The sequence below is a fragment of the Taeniopygia guttata genome, chromosome 1 (genome assembly GCF_048771995.1).
Source record: "Taeniopygia guttata chromosome 1, bTaeGut7.mat, whole genome shotgun sequence".
Taxonomy (NCBI): domain Eukaryota; kingdom Metazoa; phylum Chordata; class Aves; order Passeriformes; family Estrildidae; genus Taeniopygia; species Taeniopygia guttata.
This window is the reverse complement of record NC_133024.1, coordinates 32,542,504-32,568,320: the sequence shown is the minus strand read 5'-3', so window position 1 is coordinate 32,568,320 and position 25,817 is coordinate 32,542,504. Positions and strand designations below refer to the sequence as shown.

Here is a 25,817-nt window from a genome sequence, read left to right as displayed (position 1 = left end):
TGGTTCGAGGGTGGTGTGATACGGTGGTACATCCAATGAAGGATAGACAGGGGAAGGGTCCCTGGTCCTCTACCTATCACCCGGCGTCCAGGATGGAAGATTCTAGGTGGATGGGAAGGGACACCGAGTGACGGACAGGCATCTGGGGGAAACGGGGATGACTTAGCACTTTTGGGGATAATGGACATGTGGGGGAAAGGCGGGAATACCGGGGGAGAAACCATTACAGAACCGGGGGTACATGGAACAAACCTATACATAATACAAATGTAATAAAACATAAAAAACACAACTCCACATTAGGCCATGGCTTTACCCTTCCTTAAAACCTTTTTCTCCCCCAAAGACATCTGGCTAGAGTTTTGAATCCTTGTGTTCTACCTGCACCTTTTTATCTTGAGGGCAGGTGGCTTGTTTGAGACCCAATCTTCAGGACATTCCTGAGTCCTTCTGTTGCATTACTGACTTAAGGTGAATGTGTCTCCATGACAGTAAATCAATCAGGTCTCTAAAGTTAGATGGGATTTCAGCCCCCAAAGCTCACCCTAGATAAGGAGCTGGGAATAGGAACTGTACTGAAATGCATTAACTTTGGATATTTTTCTGTTCAGACCATTGAGACATACAGTAATAATAAACCACATTACGACACACATGACATGTTTACAAAATTTATAAACACCTCAAAGTTGTTGCCCACTTGTTTTATTCACTGGAAAAAGTCATGTCTGTACTTCCACTTAATTCCGATGAGCAGATGAAGAATGAAGGAGGCTATTTAATTTTACAATGTTACTGTCATTTAATATTTTCAATGTTTCAGTTTTTTATATCTTAAATATAATTTATTTTTCAAATCTGGTCAAATAGACCTTTTTAATTCAAACATTAAGACACCAAAAGTAAGACAGAGTGGTTTGCGTTGGGCAAAACTTTTGATTTGACTGAAAATGAAAAACTGCTTTGAATTATTACACTAGATTCTTTAAAATTTACATTAAATTAAATGTTCAGTTCATGAATCGGATTTAGACAATATTAAGTTTAGAAGACCATTACTTTTTATTTGCAGTAAGAAAACCTGGACTATATGTACTATATGTACTATAATTATATTTGTCTGAGAAAATTGTAACTCCTCAGAAACCTATCCATAACTTGTCATAGCATGACAATTTACTTCTGAGAAATTTTGCAGCAACAAAATTATTGAAGAAGGAGCTTGATCTTTCATCCTGAAGGCTTTTAAGTGATCTGCAGTTTTCCTTGATTATTAATTATAAATCTTTGAAGCTGACCAATGGTGCACTCAGCAGTCCTTTAAAATGAGGGGTGGTTTTGGCTATGACGCTTCATTATATATTCTCCCATGCTTGTCAAATTCTCCTGCTGGACTGTCATTTGACTTCTATAGTAAACTGTGTCAGGGCTCTGCAAAAGGGCACTCAGAATTTATGGCCACCAGAAGGATCCAAGATCGATTATTTTGTTTTACTTTGGACAACATAGTCTCTACTGGTCTCCTGTAGAAGAAATTAAATGCTCTAACCACTAAATGGTTTTTCACCTTACATCATTATTAGGTAGTTTTATACCATGGAATTATCCACAAAAAAAAAAAAAAAAAAAATTTCTGTGACTGATGGCCAGTCACAGACTCAACTTTCTTGATTTGTAACAACTTTTGTTGCTTATACAGAGGTAGTTATCACCTTCTGCTGTGCCTAAGAATAATGAGGCTAGATTATACCTGTGTAGCCCCCAAATAATCTGTCATTTTGCAAGAAGGTTAGTTTTCCAGAAAGACATAGGTAGCTGCAGATTTGGCAGGTGTTGGATGTTCATTTCATCTTCTGAAGAGATTGCTGTCATAAGTGCACTATCAGTTTTTGTACCCTCCGTAATTAATTTTCCAGCATTAACTTATATACTGTGTTTGTTAAAGTTTGTAATAGCTCCCTCCAACAGTCCCATAGCTAAATCAATATCCTTTCCTGCTGCCCTTGACTTCAGTAGCAGATCTCCCTTTTACTGTGCTGTCATATAGAATTACACTAAACTAAAACACTAATTTCAATTGGTAATCAAAGGTTTTAGTTACAAGATAAATTCATAGTAAGACATATTAGCAACTGTCTCTGGTAATCATGTTCCATTACCAAGGGAGTTTCAGATAATAGAAAGTTAGTCTCCTTCAATCTGTGTCTAGTTTTACGACACATTAGTACAACTTATTTTTTAGCAGCTTGTCACTAGATTAAAGAACAAAGAGCTAAAATGCTTAGTTTAATGAAATTTTTAAACTTACTTTTTAACATACAGTCTCTTTGTTGTCTTATTTCTTTGTCATTTGTCAGTGGACAACAGTCAGGTTAGGTATCCTGAAGATGAAATGTTTGTGTCAATTTGCTTTTTTGTGTCTGCACATTATATTCAGACACTGATCCATATCTATTGAAATTTAGAGGAAGATTGCTGTTGAATCAATCTGTCAGGGTTCTGACTACACCTGTATATTCTGCTCTTCAAACAAGTTCATGTATATCTATCATTATACCCAGAAGAAAACTGTGCACAAGTGGCTTGCATACCCAATCCATCCTTTCCATCTTCATCCTCTTCCTCTGCACTTGTGGGAGAGAGAAAGCAGAGTGAAACACAGGACACAGCATGCTGCCATCAAGCAGGACAGTAGATAGTGCCCTGGGTCTGCTCCATAGGGCATGAGATTGGGAAGAAAATGAGGAGGGAACTGGCTCTCAGCAGTCCTTGGTGAATTGTGGCACAATCCAACTCCATGGTTTCATTGCCACATTTCCTTCTGATCTCAGAAAGTGAATGAGGGCTCCCTCTGTCCTGAGAACTGGAGAGAAACCGGGCTCTTCCTTGGCAATCAATTTAATACAAGCAGAATTCAGCTGAGATGTCAGATGACTATGGTATCTGTGTCTAATTCCAGATCTATCTAGCTACATGCATGCATATTGATAAGCATAAAAATCCCTTGGAAACTTAAAGTTTGCATTAATTGCTATCTTTTTAGAAGAGATCCAACATGCTGCATAGTATCTTTTCTGAAGATGCATTTCTCATTTGGCTTTTAGCTTTTTTAGTTGAATAGAGTTACTCTGAAATGACACATTACCTAGTTTTTGAGTGAGAACAGTCCTGTATGGGCTTTGTCTAAACTACCCAGCTTGTGCTTTTCTGCTCTTTTTTTTTTTTTTTTTTAAATTTAATGGTTTTTTTTTTTAAATTTTAAATTGCGGTTCTTCTTGTTGTTTTTTAAAACCATATTGTCCCTTAATCTCTTAACAGTCCATATATGAGGGTCTTTCACCCATCATCTCCTCTTAGCCACTGTTCATCTTGGATTAGGCATGAAGGTTTTCCAAAAAAAACCCCACAAACCCAGTTGATGCTCAAGGAAAAATCTAACTGTCTGGGGAGAAAAAGCATGTTGAGCACTTGCAATACAAGCAAGAAAAAGTATTGGGTTTTTTCAGTAGTTCAAGGACTTCTGCTTCTACCTTGGGGCCCTGTCATCATTTATGTGCAGTAAACACAAGTTGGAGTTGCTTCTTTGCCTATAACTTTTGTGTCTCACTGGGAATGCTAGCTGATTTCCTACCTTAGCAGGCAGCTTTGCTATTTATTTTTGGAATAATGGAACAGGGGCAGCAGCTCTCACAGCTGTCATAATTGATTTTTCTTCCCTCTCCAAACAATCATTCATTAGTACTAATAATAAGCACTCCAGATGATCCATTACTGTTTCTGTCATCCTGAAAAACAGCTGACATACAGTCCATCCAGTTGAACTTGCCCACCAAACAATTGTAGAGTTTGCTGATAAAACATTTGATTTCATCGATCAAGTTTAGTAGAACTTTAATGAGGTCCTGGCTGGTACCCCCCCCGCAGATATCATCATAGCATAAAATTAAAAATTAAATTTTTAAATTTATTCATTCTTGTGCATATTGACACCATATCTAAACCTCAAATCCTGCAAAGTTTTAAGACTCAGACCTGGAAGCACTGTGTTCAAACAGTTGGCAGTTAATTCCCAAAAATTTGATTTTCAGCCACTTTTCAAGAAAGGTTTTATGTTAAATAAATTGATTTGGTTAGACACAGTGTAAGGAAACCTACATTAATTTGAATTTTTTTTTTCATAAATTAACTGCTCCTGGAAGAAATTGGACACTGGAACTGCAAATATAACATAGCTCAGTAGTTCAGAAGCAATTTCATTTGCCAGAAGTTGGCAAACAGTTGAAAAATTAGATTTTATAGTGTTCTTTTGGAAACTGATCCCAGTTAAACACACACACACACAAAACACACTGAGAAATGGTTAATTTTATTCCAGATTCATTCAACAATTTATTTTACTATATACTGATTTACATGTTCGTGTCCTCATGAAGGAGGAAGAAAGTACAGGGGGAAAAGTATCACCAAAACTGGGAGGAAGGCCAAGGTCACCACATTCCTGGAATCAGAACTAGCTGACCCCAGCTTATAGGTGTCACAAAATTTTAGTGTAGCCAAGCATATATTTTCTTAAAATAATGCTAAATTATTTGTACTTGGAACTGCCTCTTGCTTCCTGTGTAATAACTGGTCAATTACAAATCCTTCATTTCTTGAGACATGTAACAGCAGCAGGATTGAGATATTTAACTTTGTTGATTTTCAGTAATTTATTCTAGATCCTCCCTTCCATGTCTGTGGTGGTCAATTGTTGGATTTGAGACATTTTTCAGACTTCATCTTTCAGACTGTTTACACCCATTTTTTTTCGGTGCCAAATCTTTTTCTTCGCCTTTAAGGGAAACAGGGATTTTTTTTTTTGCATCTCTATTGTTTATTCCCCTAACACATTTGTTTATGTGACAAAGCATCACTTACAAACAGAGCCCTCTATTTTATTACTCGTTTTTCCATTTTCTACAATTTAATCTTTCTGCTATCTAGCCCATAGTCTCTTCCTGTACTCCTTCTAGATAATTTTAACTTATTCTAAATGTGAGTAATCACAATACTACATTATATTCCAGGTCTCAATTTTTTCCCTCAACATTGTGTTCGTTACATCATTTTCTATTGAAATGACCTTGCTATTTATACTGCAAATTTTCATCCCATTTCTCTTTACAATTCATTTTGCACAATGGTCCCCCTTCTCTGCATTGGTGATGCCCTCCCACTTTGCATCATTTGTGAATACGACTATTAAACTACCTTAGGTCATGCCATGATTACAAATACGAAATTTGGTTGTTTCCAAACTGGTTCTTGAGATATTCCAATAAGTTCTTTCCAGCCCAGTATATTATATTTTCTCTTTTCTTTAATTTCTCCCCCACCTTATAATAATAGAAGTCCACATTTTGCATTTTTATTTCAGATATTGTCATAAATTTTAGGCAGATGAAATATTACTTTTGTCCTTTAGCCTAAAAAATTAGTGAAGCACTTTACAGAAAAAAAGGTGTAAGGTTATCCTGGCTCAATAGACCTTCAGTAAATCCAAATCTGAGCAAAATATTACAGCATTTGCAGAGGAAACAAATGTGTTGAAACACATCTGCTTATGAAGATTCATTTTTGGATGCCATCAGAAAAAGTGGTACACTTTTGCACATCTGTTAAATTGTGTAATCTCTCCTGAAAGGATTGATGAAAGTACAGTAAAAGCAATCTTCTTAGAACATTTTGCATTAGAGATATTGAGTTTCTGTGTCAACCTTCATTTGCTTTCTCTTTCATATCTTTACTATATATACTAAGCATTCATTAACTCACCCAGTAACTATTATAATACTGTTTTTTTTAAGAAAATTCAATTTACTAGATCTTACTCAATTAACTTAGATGAAGGTGAACCACTTCTTTGTATGTACCCACTCATGCTTCTGAAGTAAAATGGACATGAGGAAAACCCAGAGGTAAATTGAGCTACCCAATTGTGTTCAGCAGAGATTTTATACCTGGGATAAGCTCAAAACAAGAGGATTTTATTGATAGTCTTTTACAGAAAAATCAGTGTCTTCCCATTTGTTATATATGTGGCCAAAACATTATTCAGTGGTTAAAAAGAAATAACTCAGTGATGACAATTTAGGTTAATTTCTTCTCCTTAGTTGTGGTTTGAGATGATAAATAAAGTCACAATCTTAAAAATAGAAAACAAGTTAGTCAGTTACTGACTATTACATGATCCTCATAAAGAAATTTTTCTTCTTCTATTCACCTCTGCCTGATAAAAGTCTGTAAACACATACGGGTGTAAGTAGCATGCTTTTGGATGTAAAAGTATATACAGCTGTAGAAAAAGAAAAAAAAAGAGAAAGAAAAAGAAAGAAAGAAAAAGAGAGAGAAAGAGAAAAATGGAAAAGGACAAAAAAAAGAAAAATGAAAAGGGAAAAATGGAAAAAATGGGAAAATGGGGGAAAAGTAGATGAAGAAAATAAAATTAGGAGGAGTAAGAAAAAGAAATGAGGTTTAGAGATACATGTGTTTCCTCACATGTCTGACACAAATGGTGATCCCTGTTCCAGAAAGACTTCGAAAGTTCTTGCCTTATGTAGTAGGAATCAGTCAATTTATTAAATTAGATTTTTTGTTTTAGTTTCCTCTTTAATTTAATTCCTATTGGAACACCATTTTAAAGACACAGAGAGCCAGAGTATTCCAATTCATATTCTGAAAATTATAGGAAATGCTTCTTTTTTGTGGACACATACACACACACACTTACATAAACACACATACACAAGTAAACCCAGAAAGGCTTTAAGATTTTCTTTCTATATGCAACATTTCCCAATGTTCAGTACATTCAGAAATGTGATTATCATGTTAATACAAGTACATTTTATTTTAGTAGTAATTTGTGTCATTTAGCATTAATTTCTCTGACAGTATAGGAAAAGTTTATTTTTAACTATGTAAATCAATCAACTACATTTTAAACAACAAATAAAGGCTAACATATTAGGATGCAAAAACTATAATTGCCATTTCATGCAGTTAGCAACAGATTTTTAAGATATATTAGCATTTTGTAATTTCCCTGACTTTTTTTCCCATTCTCTCCTCCTTGTTATTATTTTCTTTTTTATGCTGACTTAAAAAAAAATGCAGGCTGTTATCCCTGGGTGCATTTGTGGGAAGGGGGAGGGAAGACAACAAAAATCTGAAAAAGTATGGAAAGGAGAGATGCAAATCTCCCTCTTGACTCGTGGTCTTTTTTACCAGGGTGCTTAATAGTCCTCCCAAACTAGACCACAGCCAGGTGATCCTGCATATAGGATTACATGTATAATTTGTCATGCAGGTATGCCTTCACTCCAAAACAATGGAGTACATATTATGAAAACATTTCATGTTTTTGCAACATCTAGAAGTATGATTTCAACTGATGAGATTTTTTTTCTATGTAAATTCTCTGAACATTTTGTGAAATAGCTTAGTGCAAACCTAGGATGCAGATTTAAAAAAATGCTTTTGGAATTAGGAATTAGTATTTTCTTCTGAAAGTGATCTTAAGGTGCCTTCTGTAAAGAAACTTCCTACAATAATAATAAAAATCTCATTATGTCTGAAACCTTAGTGTTTGTTTTCCTCTTCATAAATATTTTTTTGCAAAATTGCAACATTCTATCATGATCTTTAATTGCCTTTAAGAACATAACTTTATTTCTTTATTACCACTGTATTCTTCTTGAGGACTAGATAGCTTAAGTCTTATCTAAATGTAGCAAACATTAAAATATTAATACTACACCAAACTGAGCTGAAGTTACAGGGTGATGCTCCAAACGACTTCAATATAAGAATATAGTGTTTATTTTTTTTCTTAGCTTTATCTATATATCTATATCATCAACTCATTTATTGTAGTGTTTCCACAAAACTAGAATATCCTTAGAGCTAATTCTGATGACTTTTTGCTTATTTCAGGCATAGCCTAGCTCCTCCTTGTTCCTGCCCACATATCTCAACATCTCCAGTGGCTGCTACGATTCACATCCCACACATCAAGACATTAGCCACAATGCCATAAGGCTGAATCAAATTATTGCATAAAGCATTTGGATCTTTATTTCTATATCAGTGGTTGAGTAATAGCTACTACAAATAATTACTGAATGGAAATGTTCTTCAAAATTTCTGTAGTCTCCTCTTTAATGACAGTGATTCTAAATATGTCCTGAAAAAGGTAGGTTCTTTCTTCTGTCACCATCACTCCTGATTTCTTCTATCATCTGGTGGTGAGGCAGCCTCAGGCAAAAAATAACATCCCTGACACCATAGCAAAACAAACATTTTTCCTGATGTTAGAATGCTTGTCTTTATTCTTCTTCAAAAAGAACAGCAAGAAAATGAAAAATTAGTGCAAAACTCTACAGTACTTTGTATAATCTGTTTTATGACATGAAAGCCCTTAATGTCCAGGAATGGGGTTTATGGATTAAAAATAATGCCAGAAAAAGCATGACATCTTGTTTTGACCTTTTGGGTTTTCAAAAGCTTAAAAAAAATATTTATGTATGATTTTTAATGGAATCCTAAATTGCTATTCAAAAGTATGTCATCTTAATATATAAATATTATTTGGTGATATAGGATGTCCATTTAATGGTTAGTAATAATGATATATTAAACCTTCCTTTCAAAAATCCTGCAATTTAATCCCTTTTAATCACCCAATCATCTCTTTTTCTCTCTAAAAAATAGTTAAACAAATAAATAAATACTTAGTACAGATTCTTCATGGGAAAATGTTGCATTTCACCATGAACGTAGATGAATAGATATTTAATGAAGGACAATTTTTTGCCCTCAGAAAATGAAGAAAATCCAATGAATGGAAAAACGCTGTGTTGCATTGCAAAGTAATAGTTATTGGAGCATTGAATCCACTAACAGGAAAATTTGAAAATGATGAAGATTATTCAGAAAAGAAACTAGAAAGCTGGGAGAGGTGGAAAGGGGAAGCCAGAAGCCTTGTGCTGTGCTGATAGCAATTGTAATATCCAAAATGATTGCTTTGTTTCCCAGGATGGGGAGGACGGGCTGGAGACATTGCTGCTCTTTTTCTCGCATGGGACAAAAAATCCTCATTTCCCCCTAGCAGGGGCATCTGGGGCTGCTCTGAGGGTGATTTTCTTTGAGAAGAATAAACAGTTCAGAAAAGGTTCACCTGAAAATGTTCTAAGTCAAACAAATCTGAAACCTGGCTGGGATCAAATGAGCAATTTAATGTTTGATATAACCTCCCTGCTTGGGCAGGGAACTGCTCTGGGTTTGGTGACTCAGTCCAGCTTTTTTGCCCATCTCCAATGGCAGTACTGCTAAACCCTGCCTCTGAATTTAACTGGTGCTTATTTATGTGTGTCTGTCAAAGAACTCAGACGGAGAACAACTAGCTGTAAATATTTTGCATTGTGATTATAGCCAATACTTACTACATATTTTCAATTTCTGAAATAAGCCAGTGGATTATGTTGTTCAAGAAATGTTTATGTGTTTTTCATTAAATGATCAGTGCATTAAATCCTTAAGCATTTTTAAATGAGGATCTAGTCTTATTCTCTATCTCTGATGTGACCCACCATGCTAAAAAAATTTATTTTTTCCTCTTTTTTTGTTAATCCATACATTGCTTTTTCATTCCTAAGGGGGGAAAAAACCCCAACAAAATAAAAGGACCAAATATTTGAAAGTAAAGAAGCATTTTGTTAAGCCTGGAGAGAATACAGAAGAATTTGTCCTGCAATATTGGTCAGACTCTTGTCCTCTAGGGAGAAAAAGAAAAGAAATTTCCTTAGAATAATTAGGTAAAATTATCAAGATAGAATACTGTCAGATAGATGTGTTTGGTGGAGGTGGGTTAAATTTTTTTTTATTTTATTTTTAAGGCATAGAAGCAATTTTAAAGAAATATCTAGAGTAACTGCTTATTTAAATTAGCCACCCTTCTTTTCTCCTTTGAGAAAGGAGCTATAGAAATAGAACATACCCCGAGGTAAATTATTAAATCCCTAAATGTACATTATTTTCTTTGGTATAATAACAAGTATATCTATTATTAAGCACAGCATGCTGCCATGTGCTAGAAATTCACACTTGAATCAATAGAAACAAATTAACTCCTGCTGTGTGTGCATCATCCTGTTGTGTAGAATGCACATCACATGATGGGACAAATCACTCTCTGAAGGGGCATATGATATCTACTTAAGATAAAGGGTTTTTGTATGAACAGCTTTGCTTTGATGATCAGCTCTTTGCAAGGTAAAATCAGGTAAGATTACTATATTATTAATATGTTAATAAATTATGCTTAATAATAAATATATTAAATATATTTAATATATTTAATATATTAAATAATTTTTTACTAATCAGTATTTATAGGCCCAGTTGAAACTTTTATGGGAACATGAGCGTCATTTGCTTGCACTGTGTGTTCAAGCCCACTTTACAAAGTCATGTTGTATTTTGCCTAAAATCTACCCCGGGTCACAAGTACCTCCCTGTCTTCACTGGGTGCAACAACACCATTATCTTCTTCAAATATAGGTTTGCAAAGGTGCCCTCACGGTAAATGGAAAAGAGTTTAACACTGTCAGGCAAATTCCAGTGATATTTATGCCCCTGTTCATTACTAAGGCATGAAGTTACACAAAATCTGAATACAAAACCCATGTAGGTCATTTAAGACAGTTCCTGGTGCTGAATGATTTTTTATTTGGATCAAACTAGAGGCAGCTTAATACAATCTGGTAGAATGTACTGCCACACAAACTTTTCGGAATTAATACTGCCATTTAAGCATTCTTTGGGTTTTTTTCCTTTTTCCAGTCTTTCATCCATGTAATGCACTGTTCACATCCAACACCATTCAAATTATTTTTTAATTTTCAATAATTTTCATTGCCAAGGATGCTTTTATTAATCTTAAATATTTTAAGACAAATTATGCTGCAGCTTTAATTAAATGTATGGCAGTTCTCTAGAGCTCTAAAAACCACAACACTTCAAGGAATAATTAATACAATAACATGGCAGGAAAATTGTTATTTAAAATTTAATAAAATAATTTATTGGTCCAAAACACCTGCATATGAGTTCTGGGAAATCTTGTTATTGGTGAAATAGAACATCTTTGCAAATAATAAAACCAGTTTTTGAGTCAGTATCCTGGTGGTGGTTCAAATAATGTCGACTTTTTAGACTCTCTGCAGTCTTTCATTTTCAAATTTTCTATTTTCATTCTTAATGCATAAGCCATACAAAGAAATATCCAGAATACTGAATTATTCTAGAGTAGTGAATGATTCCAGAACATCTGTTGATCTCAGAATTGTCCTTGAATAATTAATGAATGAATTAAACAAATAGGTGCTAGGTAATCTCATCTAGTCTGACTTACCCACAAAAATTCGACCAAATAAGCTTTTGAGGTCATTCCCAGCCTTGTCTGCTCTATGATTCTATAATTAAAAATGTAGTTTCTAACAGTAGAAGTCATCCAAAACTCACTTCCTTACCAATACTGTTTACTTTTATTTTCACATATCTCCTGCCATCTGAGTTATAGCTCTTTAATTTATACAGAAATCTCTAGAGGGTTGAGATTATCCGTCTTCCTGTTTTTAAAGGAACAAATAAAATAGCTTATATAAGGAAAATTATAAAGGCCTTACTGAACCTGTGTATGTAAAAAATGTGTGTGAAGGTGTCAAAAACCTGAAAAAACACTTCAATATTTGCAGTTTTTATATAGTTTTACATACAGACAGGGTTTCACTTTGGAAAGAAGTGATGAGACACAGACTTTTCCTACAAAGATTTTGCTCAAATCTATAATTAAAAAAAATTTAACTACTTCAAATAACATCCCATAAAGTAAGATACATACTTTGTTACATGAGTACTGCTTGGAATAAAACATCAGAATCCAACATATTTAAGGCTTTTTTTGTACTCCCACAAATAGGCAAAAATCAAGAATTGTTAGATTTATTTCAATCTTCATAAAAAGACAGATTTGTAATAAAAAATAAAGAGCTACTATAAAATTACTTATTTTTGAAATGACCTTGTATTCACTTGGTAATTTTTTCCTATTGAATTTTTCACTGAATTCCAATTTCTATTTCTCTAGATAAATTATTTAAAATTTGATTTTATTAGAATTCTTTTTTCCCCCAACAATTGTATAGATGTCTTAACCATGCACATTTATAATTCAATTAAAATAATTTAATATCTAAAGATCAAATATTTCCTGGCAAATCAGATGAAAAGGCTACAGATCTTAAAGTTGCTGCTAGGAAGGAATTCCTTAGGAGAGGGTTGTGCTACAGAAGCTTTGGAACCAGACCCTTTCTGAGCTGCCTAGTTGTTTGTAACTACTGAAGGTGGTTTTCCCCAAGCTGCATTGAGCATGTAGCTCCCAGCAAGTCAGGGTGCAGGAGGCTCTGAAAACCCTGCTGTGTACAAAACTTCAAAAAAAACAGCAGACCACCAAAAGTAAAGCAGATTGTGGGGAGCTACTTAATCCATCATCCCAACAGAGGGGAGGCTGCCACAGCTCCATGTCCCCACGTTCGGCCAGCAGCAAGGCTGAGTTTGATCATCTCTGTCTAAAAACTCATTAATTTCTACATCTCTTCTTCATCTCTACTTAACAAAAGAGCTACAGCTCAATGAAGTTAAAAAAACCCAGAAAACAATTATTAACTTTGTTTCTTCTTAAAAAAATAGTCCTTTCATGCATCCTTTCTTGATAGCTTGGACTTTATTATTATCATTATTGCCTCACATGAGACAAGTTTGTGGCACTTTAATTATTATCAATTATCCTGCTCATTAAAAGACAAATAAAAGCTTATTTTATATTTCAGCATAATTTGCAGTCCTTGCCCATGGTAAAATGTAATGATGTTACAATAACTTTTAATGTCTAACCTGTGTCTTTGACTGGAAATAAAGCACAAAGATGTATGGGGATAAGTGCTGCATGCTGCTATTGCCAGGACAGAGTTTTCATAAAGAAAAATAAAAAAGTTTATTTTTAAATATTTCTTTTTAAATTATGAAATACATGTATAAGTATTAGACATGCACACACACCCACACCCACATACCAAATTTAAAAATAAAATCAGAAAAAATGTCTCTGCCTTGGAATAGTCTGACTTTTTAGAGCTTTGGAAGGTGCATTCAGCTTACATACTTGGTGTATTAAGAGGAAGAATCAGCTTAAAGTATTGGAAGTTGCCCTCTCTGTTCTCTCACATAACCTCGCATTTATTGGCTGTGATAGAAAGAAATTTAAAAATTGTGCCAGTGTGTAGCATTGCATTTAGCTCTTCTGGTAACAAAAAACAGGCAAGACTTTTGTAACTGCAAGAAATATGTGACTTAAACAGAGATTACTTAGTTCTGCATTGACAGGGTAACAAGAAAATTAACGTCATTGGTAATTTTTATTTTGCTTATTAATTGTAAGGTGACTAAACCAGGACATCAAAGAAATTTAGCCAAAATATTTGTTTTCCTGCAGTGACAGCAAAATAGATAGCTGCACTGTTAAAGCAGGGAGAGCAGAAAGCAGCAAGACCCTGGCAAGGTAAGCATTACTTATCAGTGAAAGATGCTGGCTTTAGCAGAGCAAATCTCTACTTCCCCCTGGGGAAATGGGGAAGAAAAGTAAAGCTGATCAGAGGGTTGATAGATGAGGATATGTTTCATCTCCCCCAGAAGGACATTCTGCCTCTACTAAACTTTTCCTATCTCCTTGTTCTCTTTGTTCCCAATCTTTGGCTTTTTTTTTTTTTTTTTTTTATTTTATTTTATTTCTTCACTATGAAAGATTTCTGAGGACAGTTCTATGTGATACATCAAGAATTATTTTGTGCTGTGTTTTCTGTTGTGATTTTCCTTCAGCTTCTAAAAATGTAGACCTGTTTTCTCTAAAAAATACCCTTTTGATTTCTTAAAAAAAAGAAGATCATTTCACAAAGCTTAGCTAATGAGGAAAAGGGGAAAATGACTTGCAGAAATTGTCTGTCAGCATTCCAGATCGCAGCTGATAACAGTGGTGAAAACTATCACCTGCCATCCCCCAGCACGCTTAAAAATACATGGTTCCCTTGGGGCCTCTGAACAGTTATGAATACAAAAATTAATTAGCTTTTTGAACTCAGAAGTCCTATTTCTTAGACTGGATTTACGTTTTGGATGAAATGTTTTAATAAGGGATAGGTACCTATACATTTGTGTACATAGAATAATTTCCCTCACTGTGGTCTTTGTGAGCATCTCTTGCATCGGGTTGCAAATACAGACTGGATTTAATTTATTGATCAGCTTAATTTGTTACAAGTCTAGAGAGTCTAGAACTGAAGTGAACTGGGAAGAGATGCTCTTTCTATTTTTTTTTTAGGCTAGTGTCAATAACTCAACCTTTTATGAAAATAAATTTTTTCTGTTTAGAGGAGCAAGAGTTTTTATTTCATTTCACATCAAATCAGAATCAAAATTACTATAATGATGTGATAAAAACTTGTAATGAATGTAAGTGAAATTCCTTTCTTTCCACAGTTTTTCTTGTAAAATAGCCTTCCAAGCAAATATCCAAGACTTGACTTAACTGGAAGATAGGAAATAGCAGACTTTGTTCACCACTCCAAATAACTAAAAAGATTCATCTGCAGGTAGTCTTTTTGGTTCCAACAGCTTTGCAGCACCAGACAAGAACAGTGAAATTACTGTCAACTCTTCATAAAGACAATACTGCTTGGAAATCAATATTAGCTGTACGAGGTACCTGTGTATGCTATATTGCAACAAATATAATAGAAGTTTTTCTATGGACTTCCTGATGTTCAAAGTATCCTTTGTGCTTTTCAAACATATCAAACTCACAAAGAAACACAGTCCTTGACCAAAAAATCCTTATTCGAAGTCTTGAACCTGGTAGTATTAATAACATTGGATTCCAAAGACAGAAGTAAACAAAATGGGGTTGTTTTCTTTTTTGCCATTAGGGATTCTCCTTAGAAAATAAAATACCTTAATTTTTAGTTGTTTGAAGTGGAACAGAAAATTATTGCAGTGAAAACGGGCTTTAGCTCAAATGAGAGTACCCTGTGATTTTCAGGAAAAATTGACACTCCACAGGGAAAAAAAAAAAAAAAAGGAGCTACTGAAATCTAGGTAGCACCATTTCCATATCTGTACATTTGTTATCAGATTTTTAAATCTATCTCAAGTTATACTGAATTTTGATACTCTTAAGGAAAGAAGTACAAGCTACCTGATCCAGAATGGCATATCAAGTAGTGCCAAATGTAGGTTCAAGACATTTAGATTTAGAATAAATATCGCTTGTAGGCACAAGTGTCTTGTTCAATAGGCTACTGGATTTAAAAAAAAAAAAAAAAAAAAAAAAAAAAAAAGCCATACATTAGATTGAATGGGTATTTTGGATACCTGTTCATTGCACAAAATAGCTGGTTTTTAAACTTCTAGGAGGTAAATAATATTGTACTGGAGAAGCAGGATACTGTAGTTCCAGGCAGTTCAAAAATCCCAAATAAGACCTTCTGTCACTAAACAACATTCCAGATTTTTTATCAAAGAATAATTTATCACAGCAAAAAAAAATGGGGAAATAATTTATTCTGGGATTTTAAAGCAAAGAAACTGTTGTGCAAATGTACTGCCAATCCAAATACCTTCCAAATATTTTTTTTATTTAGATTATAATGAGGCTGTATATTTTTATATTCAGGAGATTAAAATGATCAACAGCATAAAACAGAACAAGCAAGAAATCCCCAAAAAAATAATCAGCAAACAACTAGCTAACTAGTTTAAAAAGCTAGTTCTCTACTTCCAGGAAGATCCTTATAAAGTCTATGTACATATGTTAGATAAATCACAAATTTTTTTCAGAGTTCAATGACTCTGAGAGGTTTATAACATGATGTTTCTAGAAAGGATCAAGTTTTAAAACCTCTGGCACATGAACATTCTCCTTATATGTTTTAGCTAAAACTTGGGGTTTAACTACTCTGAGCAACAGTGGAATAGTCATCTGGATACAAACTTAGGATTTGTATTCATTAAACCAGATTTTGAATTCCAAGAGCAGTGAGAAAAATCACAGTGATTTTTAGGCACTGGAAGCATCACCACATCTGCCCTTTTTGTGCACTGATCAATGTGTGTTGCTAACCAGGTACAAACTTGATGATTTTTAAAACAAAACATGATCTTAAGTCACGAGGATCTACTGAAACATAATGAGTGTGTTTGGCTGGCAGTCAAACCCCATGCTTGGTTTTGTGAGGGAAAAGCTGCATGCAATTCATCAGCATTCCTTTCTGCTTTCCAAATCTATCTGATTCCTGTTTCACTCTCTGGCTTATTTAGTTTTTAATTTGTTTTCCACAGACGCTGTTTTGAGATGCATATGTATTTCACTGGAGTGCCAATGAGTTCCAATTGTTCTAACATGCAGAAAAGAAAAATAAATGAACCCATTATTCCAGCATTATTTTTCAGTCCCAGTGGGATTTGTATTTCTACAAACTGAGTGCCTGAAAGAACAGAAATATGTATCCAATGGGTGATTTGGAACTGAGGATGGAATTTCTAGATGGCATGGTTAAAATATCTGAATTATTCACCCACTTATGTAAATTCTGCATGCCATGACTGCACTCCTTCCCTTGATTCCCAGAGCTGTAGCTCTGGGAGGAAGATGATGTTTTCAGATCTGGCTGTATCAACAGTGCTGAAGCTGAGGGCTGAGCACACCAAATTCATTGTGACCCGGTTGAAGCTGACTAACTTTGCTCAGGAGAATTCAGGTCTTTCCTCAGGGGTTTAATTTTCCCTTTTTCTAAGCCACCAAAACACTTTAACGGTATATTGATCATTTGAGGTTCTAAAGATATAAAAAGCAAAAGCAAATATAATCCAAATGCTATTTTTGCATTATTATTTATTTTTAAAATATAGTGAATAAGGCAGGTCATATAAAATGTAGTGACAGCAGTGATCAAGTGAGCTGCTTGACCAAGAAAAAAGCTGGTGTTTTGCACCTTTTGCTGAGCTTGGTGTGAAAGGAATGTGGTACCTCATATTTCAGTTTAAGGCTATTGTGAAATATGAATGAGTAGTGTGTCCCTACAAACCAAGTCATTACAGCCTCTTCATTTGTGCCATTTCATTTTTTTAACATTTGCTCTTCCTTTTGTAGGTATATAGCCTGCTGAAATTGCAAATATAAGGCTACAATTTTCCTTTTAGGTTCATCTCAATTTAAGTAAGGAATAACTAAAGAGATTTTTCAGCCGTCTGTTGGTAAATACTGCTCACAATTTGTATTCACAAAGATTACATTTATTCATCTATGTTTGCTTATAATGCAGAATGAGTTAGCTTTAAAAATGTGGCAAGGCCCTAAAAGAGATCTGGTAACAATGTAAAAGTACTGAAATAAAATAACAGTGCAGGGAAGCCTTTGTATTATTAATAATTCAATGTATACATCTTTGAGGTAGAAAGAAAAGTTGATTTTTAACACAATACTTATAAATCCTTGAAGACAGAGTAGACACACAAATTACATGTGTATTTCTCAGCTCTAAGGCCTTTAAACCTGGTTACAATAGCTATTCATGACTGACAGTTTTCATATAGCGTGAGTCAGGAGCAGCGTCTGAAATTCCAGATTATTTCAATTTTACAGAGTATTTGCAGTACATAAGCATTTGTACTTCTTCAGTAGTTGAAAGGTTTAAAAATGAGCACCAGCTAAAACTCAAAATGGCTTTGCTTTGGAAGTATCAAAGATCTGGCTAAGAAAATACTACCCTGACCTGCAGGCAAACACGCTGAGCAAGTTCAGTCTGTCTCTCAGTTGTAAATGGTATGGGATGACGCCTATAGCACTGAAAAACTCCCATCTATCTGTTTCTACCTTTAATAATCTAAAGGTATCTGGGGAAGAATATATCAAAGGAGATGGCTGAAACCTGACAAAAAATGTGATGCAGTTGAAGTGCTAAAGCATTAGCTTGTGAGGACAAAATAACATTTAAGGGTTGTGGTTGATGATTTTATCATACACCCACACAATGTGGGATCTGGAGAAGATGCAGAGGCTTTTCTCTTATCCATTGCTACTGCCTCTCCATTAATTTGGGGCCCTCCAGCCCCGGTGTTGCTTTGCCTGGTGCCACATTGATGTCTTTGTTTGCGGTGCTGTTTAGGCTGTACTCAGGCTGGTCACAGAACACTCAGCTCCCCTGTGTGCAGCACTGCAGCACCACAGACCTGGATCATGGCGAGGGCAATGAGCTGACCTCTGAAGTGGCCTGTAGTAATTGATTTGACAGGGTTGCAAAAAGCTACTCATCCTCTGACCTTGCCATGTAAGACCATGCTGACACTGTCCTAAAGTTGTATGTCACTGTTAATTCATTCATCGGCAGGAAAATTTTACTGGTCTGTCGCAACAACCATGCCAGATGGGGTTTCTTTCATAGAAGCTTAAAAGGCATCCCTTTTCCACAAAATTTGTTCACATCACGGATGACCTTTTATTTTAGCTTTGAGCTTTGGAAGGGGAGGTGACCCTGACAGTTTCAGTTTACTTTGTTCTCTCTCTCTTTCACCATGTCTCATAATTGAAATGTTTTGCTTTATTAGCAGTGGGGGTGAGTATCTCTCCTTAGTTTTGATCTTCCTTTTTCTATGTCCAGGATTTTTGTAAGGCAGAATATAGTGGCCAGGGAAATACTATATATAACATTGCAAGTAAAGTCAGAACAAAAAGATATTCAAAATATGAAGATAAAATAGACCATAGACCATCTTTCTGGGCAGGACATGCTTCAAATAATGGTAGTCAACTTTGAAAATTTCCCTGAATAAAAATGTTGAAATTAAATTGTTTGATTCAGATAAAGATTTGATGCCTTTTTAGCTGAATTTTGTTCTTAAAAGATTGCGGCAACTGGTAGCTCAAATTTTTAAATAGTTTTCTGAAAAAAAGTGAAAGATCAAAATGTCTAAAAACTCTAAAAACTCAACCCTCTGAAAGATGTAAATTGTTATTTTATAGGGCAAACTCTACTTCCTCTTATAAAGTGATAGTTTGCTGAAATCTTTAATGATTTTTTAAAAGCAATATTTGTAGGGAAAATTACTACTTTGCCTGAAAAAGGATGACAGGATGGATGGTTCTGTGAGAGTAGTAAATGCAGTGAAGAATAGACAATTTAAAGCTTTGTATTTATTTCACAAAACACAGGCTAACATACTGTTAAGACGGCAAATACATTTACAAATTCAGCAGATTTAATGATATTATATTCTAAGAGGTAAATAGGAAAAAACAATAGAAAAGAGCAATGCACCCATTACTTGTTGCTAAGTTGTGCATGTACCACTCTCATGTGTTTCAATTTCCACGAATTTATAGTTTAATTATTTCATTCTAGAAAAGACCACGATGACTGAAGAAATTTTATGAATGCATGTAAAGCATTAAATTGCTGAGTCAACTGGGTCTGGCCGCATGAAACTAATAATAGAACTGATTAATTTTCACTATTCTGCTTAACAAACAGAGGTCAAATCTATGGGCAAGTTAAAACAGAAGCAAGATGCAGAAACATAAGGACCGATTTTCACAAAATGTTTTTACCTAATAGAGGGATATTATGTGGAGATGCCTCTACTATGAACTTTAAGCCAGTTCAGCATCTTCACAATGACAGGGCAGAGGCACTGAGAGCATATTAGAGCATTCCTAGCACATGTGATGCTTTTCAGCGTATGCAATAGGATAGATAAACTGGTTAGGATACAATCAGGAAAGGTTTTTCTCATATTTAAATTAATTTTTTCCATTCCTGTTTTGAAAAAAAATGATGCTTCACAGCATTTACAGTTCTAGAGCTTTCACACATCAAGAGTTTTGTTTTAGGTGGTTAGATCTGAGGGACATCGCATATCTGATATTACCTTTACCTGTAAGTATTTTGCAAAGGACTCCTTCAAACGCTTCTGCATCTGCAAACCCACTTTTCATTACCCTCCTCCTCTGTCACTCTGCCTAGTTTTCTTTTCATTGACTCTATGTATGTCTCATTTCCATTCTGCAGCTCCAGAGAAGCTGGCTGAACTCTGAAACAGTGTTGTTTGCAGTCCACAAAATAGATTCTCCCTAATTTTTCCGGAAGATAAATCACACATGGATGTTAAATATATTGTTGTCAATATCTCCAAAGCCTTCTCAAACCTTACAAAATAAGGCTAAAATATCACTCTGATTAACATAGATTAAAAAAAAACAGGTTTTGCAAATCCTTTGCAGCATTTTTGTGGAAAGGACCTTATCTTTCTGTATATTCTCAAATGTTAACAAAGTTTAGTAGTACGCAGCATGACTTCTTAGCTTGATATAATTTTTTTGTTAATCTCCATTACCTACTTTTCCATAAAAGAGTACAGATTATATCCTGAATGCATAAATACATCATCTGATATGAGCTAGATTGGGTGTTTCATAAGAAATATTCTTATTACATCCTAACATCTTCAAATGAGAAATTATTGGTAAAATACTTTCAAAATTAATGCTAACACAAAAAATTAGAAAGGTGAAAAGTGAATTAGGATCTGTTAATAGCAAATGTACTAGAGAAGACAAGATGAGGTGAAGTAAATACTAGAAGAAGTATTAAACGCCTTGATGATACTGTTGTCTCATGATGAAATGTGAATAAAATTTCTTTAATATTTAAATCCACAGATAATTAAATATCAAATTCAATTTAATAAGCTGGGGAAAATACAGTGTTATAAAAACCTTTCTAGGTAAGCATATGAGCCTAATTTCTTAATTATCAAAGAAGGTCTTCTAAAATTGGTGTCATTTAGCTTTTTTATTTTTAGAGTTAACATGTGAGAACTAATGAAAATTAACAAACTGGAGCAGCTTCTAAGCTAATGTCCTGTGATCATCACAAGCTCTTTTCTTGACAACCTCATCCAAGGAATCAGGATAAATGCTAATTCTCTGATTTTCCTATTTTTGCAACTTGGCTTGCTTATCAGTTACCATTATTCAGACTTTCTCATGAAAATGGACATAAAAATGACAAATTAGAGATAGAACATTTTTAATGTCTTGCCTTCTAAGAGGCATAAGGATGAGTCTTCTGTATTAAAAAATTACTTGTCTGGACAACCAATGAACAAAATAGTGTTGGGTCTTTAAGGACACCTACAAAATATCCTTCTGTCTTGCCAATCCAATTTCCTTTGGTCTGACATTATAAGCTGCTTAGTACCATGATGTCTTCTGTCATTCCCATTAAAGTATTGATTGGCTTGTTATCTCAGTTCTTTAAAATTCCTTTTCTTCCCAACATTCATTCTAAAGAACAGCAATGCTTGAGGCCCCTATTAATGATCCTTAAGCATTAAACAGATTTCATAAGGTCAGAGACAGACACTTCCTCTATTCATATTTATGTTTCTTGAAAGCCCCTTTTTATCCTCATCTCTGTCAAGCTAGTTGGTATAGAAATTATATTTTTAATTTTTTTTCCAGACTCCATCTACCTTTTAATTTCCTTCTTCTTTTTTCTCATCTTCCCGTCCTTTAGAACATGAACCTCAAAAGGAGCCCTGTCAAAAAATAAATGATTTGGATTGGAATGGATCTTAAAGATCATCCAGTTCCAACACACCTGCCATTGGCAGGGACACCTTCCACTAGAAGCAGATTGTTCAAAGCCCTTCTACGTTATCCTTCATTCCTGATGCCATGAAGAATGAATGTTCTAGCTTCAACTTTTAGAGAAGTATTGAATAAAATGAAGCATCCATTATTTTTATTAAAATATAGTAAATAATTCACTAAAGAAAAACAATTTAATAGAGAAGAGTATTCTTTCATTGGCCAGGTGTGTCTAAAACTATAAACCTGTCTGAAAATTTAAAAAGAGATAGAAGAGCAGAGTGGTGCTGCAGGATGGCTATGATAAGGTGTTTTAGTCTACAAAGCTCTCTAAAAGTTAGGCCAAAAGCTTAACTATTTTATTCGGCCAAAGGCCTAATTATTTTCTTCAAAAGTGGCATTGAGCTCTCTTTTGTTACAGGTTCTTTGTATCTTCCTTGTATCTCCCACCAAGGAAATACACTATACAAATTTTTAACGTACAGAAGGGGAAATCTCATGTCTACCTCTGCTTTATAAAAAAGTGTTTCATCTGCAATGTATTGTAATGTCTTAATTTCCATCACTATAATTGGAGTATTTTCCTATGTGAAATCACTATACCAGAAAGTAAAGGTATATGGCCGGTTTCTAAGGCTACCTTATCTGAGAGATTTGGAAAAAAAGCGATTCAGAACAAAACCAACAACTATCCAGAAATAGTTTTGTAATAACTAGTAGTAGATGGCATTAGTTTTAAGAATAATGTGGAATGCCCATTTTCTGAGTGCAGGGAAACAGTGTGAGGCTCACAGAAGTAAGAGAAAAAGCAGGCTTCTCATTGTTACTTGTTTTTATTTTAGCCTTCACCAAAGCTGACAGTATCTTTGTGAATTTCATAAGCAGACCTCTGCAAGCTGTTCAGAATTGCAAATATATGCAGTGAGCTTTCCAAAGCAATAACATCCTAATCCAGTGATTAGTCCTGCTGTTATCACAGTGTAGGTTGAAAAAAAAAGGGAAGTTTTTAAAAATAAATAAATAAATAAATAAATAAATAAATAAATGTCCAAAGCCCCACCCAACTTCCTCGTTTTTCTCAACTGTTTATTTATCACACAGAGCCTAATATCACCAGGCCCTTTCCGTAAAGAATTAATGTTTCTGCCAGAAGGTATAAATTCCTTCCTTGCTTGCCTTATGTCAGAATTGTCTTAGTACACAGTGCAGGGTAGTAGCCAAATCTGTTTCCTGAGTCTAAGGAATTATGGTGATCACCACTGACCAGCCTGTTAGACCTTTGGATGGAAAAGAGTGTGATGACTGAATAATACTTTCTATAGCTATATAGCTTCTAGCCAGATGTATTCCAGGTGAGCTGGAAGCTACGTATGCATGTTAGTGCTCCTATGCATATTTTTCTTTTAAAGGCATCAGAGGCACAACAACAAGACACTGCCTCATGATGTGTGACTTCCAGACCAGGCTGGCACACACTTGTGACCCTCAGAGACAGGTGTCAAGCCTGCAGCTGTCTGGTGCTGTTCTGGAAGAAAAGCCAAAACATGCTGAGCTATGATTATCAAAATGAGCTGGACTGAAATTTAAAGAATTGTATTTTATTGTAAAAAGACTCAGTAAGCTCCTTCTCACCCTGCATGTATTTGTACCCATTGTCAAGGACGACTGCACAGTATTTTCAGAAATGCAGACCCACAGTATAGCATACTAATGGGAAAGCCTTGATTGTGTGTTCTAAGGGCTGAGAATAAATATTGCACCCTCCAATCACAGCTTTCCTGGATACGAACAAACCAGTAAATATATCTGTAATGAAAGAGCAGAAGATTTAAGTAATTTACATTAAAAGAGTGTACCGTTTTTCTCTTCTTAAAAATAGCTCACTATCTAAAAAAAGGCAAAGCCATAATAAATTAGAAAAAATCTTATGCAAATGGAATGCCAGTGTTTTCAGTAGGGAGATAAATAACCAAATACATTTTATTCTTATTAAATGTTCTGCAAGTTGCCCTCTTTTTACATTTTAAAATAAGTGTCTGAGGTTTTTTTCAGTTAGGTAAGGAAAATAAAATTAAATAACATTGGTCTTGTTTATTAGATTAATTATGTCAAAATGTTGCATTATATATGGTTATCTACAGATGCTGAGAGCAAATTTGTGTTAATTATTTCTGCCCATAAGTCTGAGGATATTGGAATCTGAGAAGCCAATATGCAAGGGTTTGTGGAATGATTAATAATAGAATAATAGAAAATACATCTTTACAGTAAATTGGATCAAGATAAACTTGCAGTTAGGGTTGTCCATCTGGTATACCAGAGGGAAAGCTGCCTCCTGCCTGTCCTGACTTGAGCCTCTTTTGCCTGAGCTAAGCGTTTTCAAGGGTTCTGAGTGTATTCATGGACCTACATTAACATTACCCCCACCCTGGCACCCAGTGCTCAGGAGTCCCATTGCAGCTAAGCCCTGGGACCTGAGCTCTGTCACAGATGTACCTGTCTTCAGCCCTGGCCTTTGCCAGCCCCGGCTTGTTGACTTGACTTGAGGCACGACTTGCCACTTCCCACTTGTGAGCTGAGGGTTAGGCTGTTGGTGGAACCTGTCCCTAAGCAGCTGTGCACATCATCTTGCACAGATATGCTGGGAAGGTGTCTCTGGTGGTCCAGTTGTCGCCCTCTCCTGGCTTGTGGACAGCTCACGCCTTGTCCTTCCTTGTTGAGGAACTCCAGTCTTGAAGCTTTGGACTACAATAAGAACGTTCCTGTTGAAATTAGTATTACTGCATACTTAGAAGTAACAGATGAAGGAAATTTTGCCAGCTTTCAGAATCATTCTGAACTCTAACAGACTTGGCAACTTGTCTTTTTATCCTATTTCTTCTGCATGAGCAGTGATGTTATGATGCAAAATCAGTTATTAGGAAATAATCACAGAATCAGTATGTAGGACTTGCTTTTGAGAGACCTAAACTGCTAAGATATGTAGCAGTGTACACAAAGAAACAAAGACAGTTGTTACTAAGCACTTAAGTGTGCCTGAAAAGAGACCTAAAAGAATTCCTCACTTGAATTCAGAAAGGTATAATAAAGTATAAACCTGTTTACAGTATTTATTTACTTAACTTACACAGTTCATTTGTGGTTTTGAGAATGTTTTGGTACATCGTTAATCAAGCTGTTATTCCTTCATAGTAAGACATTTTATGATTTTTTAATACTTGCCTTTTTTTTTGTTGTTGTTGTTGTTTCTACGTGGAGAGTTTCATCTCCTTCCAGATATTTGGATTGCTGCTGGAACTTCAGGGTATCTTCTTGACAAGGGGGGATGTAATGGGAGACTATCTTCTTTCCATGAGGAAAAGTCTTATGAGAGTGCCCTGCATTTATTTTTCCTCTTCTGTCCAGCAACTTTAGAAACTGCCAGTCAGTTCCTGCTAAACTTCATAGTTTCTTCAGGGAAGAAAAGATGTTGCAAGAAATATTAGATGCAAGAGAGTTATCAGAGTTTTTGTGCTAGCTGGAGACCACATGCACTATTTTCTTTGGCTAGTAATTAAAGGTGTTGATGTGGATTATATAAATACCTTAACAGAGAGCTTGTGACCAAAAATTCTTATCATTTTAGGGTGAGAGCTTCAGCATATTACACATGAAAAGCACCAATAGTCTGCATGAAGGGGCATGTAGGTCACTATTCTGCCAGAGGTGGCATGAGACATTACACAGGGAGAATTTGCCAGCCTGGACACTGTCTTCCTTAACAGCCACCATTAGAGTTGTGTGATTATGGATGAGAATCCCTAATCCCTATTGTACATGAAGTAGCCTAAATATTTTCTTCGACCTAATTAGGTTAGTTCAGTTCCAGGGAACTTCTTTGCCTCTTTGTTTGGTTACTATGACAAATGACAACATCATTTCATATCAAGCTACCTATAACAGGGAGCACAGAATCATGGAATGATTTGGTTGGAAAAGACAATGAAATGTCATCTGGCCCAATTTCATTTTTCATTACTTT

At 35.0% G+C, this 25,817-nt stretch overlaps 1 protein-coding gene across 35 annotated transcripts in view; it reads left to right on the top strand.

Moving 5' to 3' along the window:
- TENM4 (teneurin transmembrane protein 4) overlaps nt 1–25,817 on the top strand; it is a 1,535,912-nt gene that overhangs the window by 353,601 nt on the left and 1,156,494 nt on the right. The gene's annotated exons all lie outside the window — the stretch shown is intronic.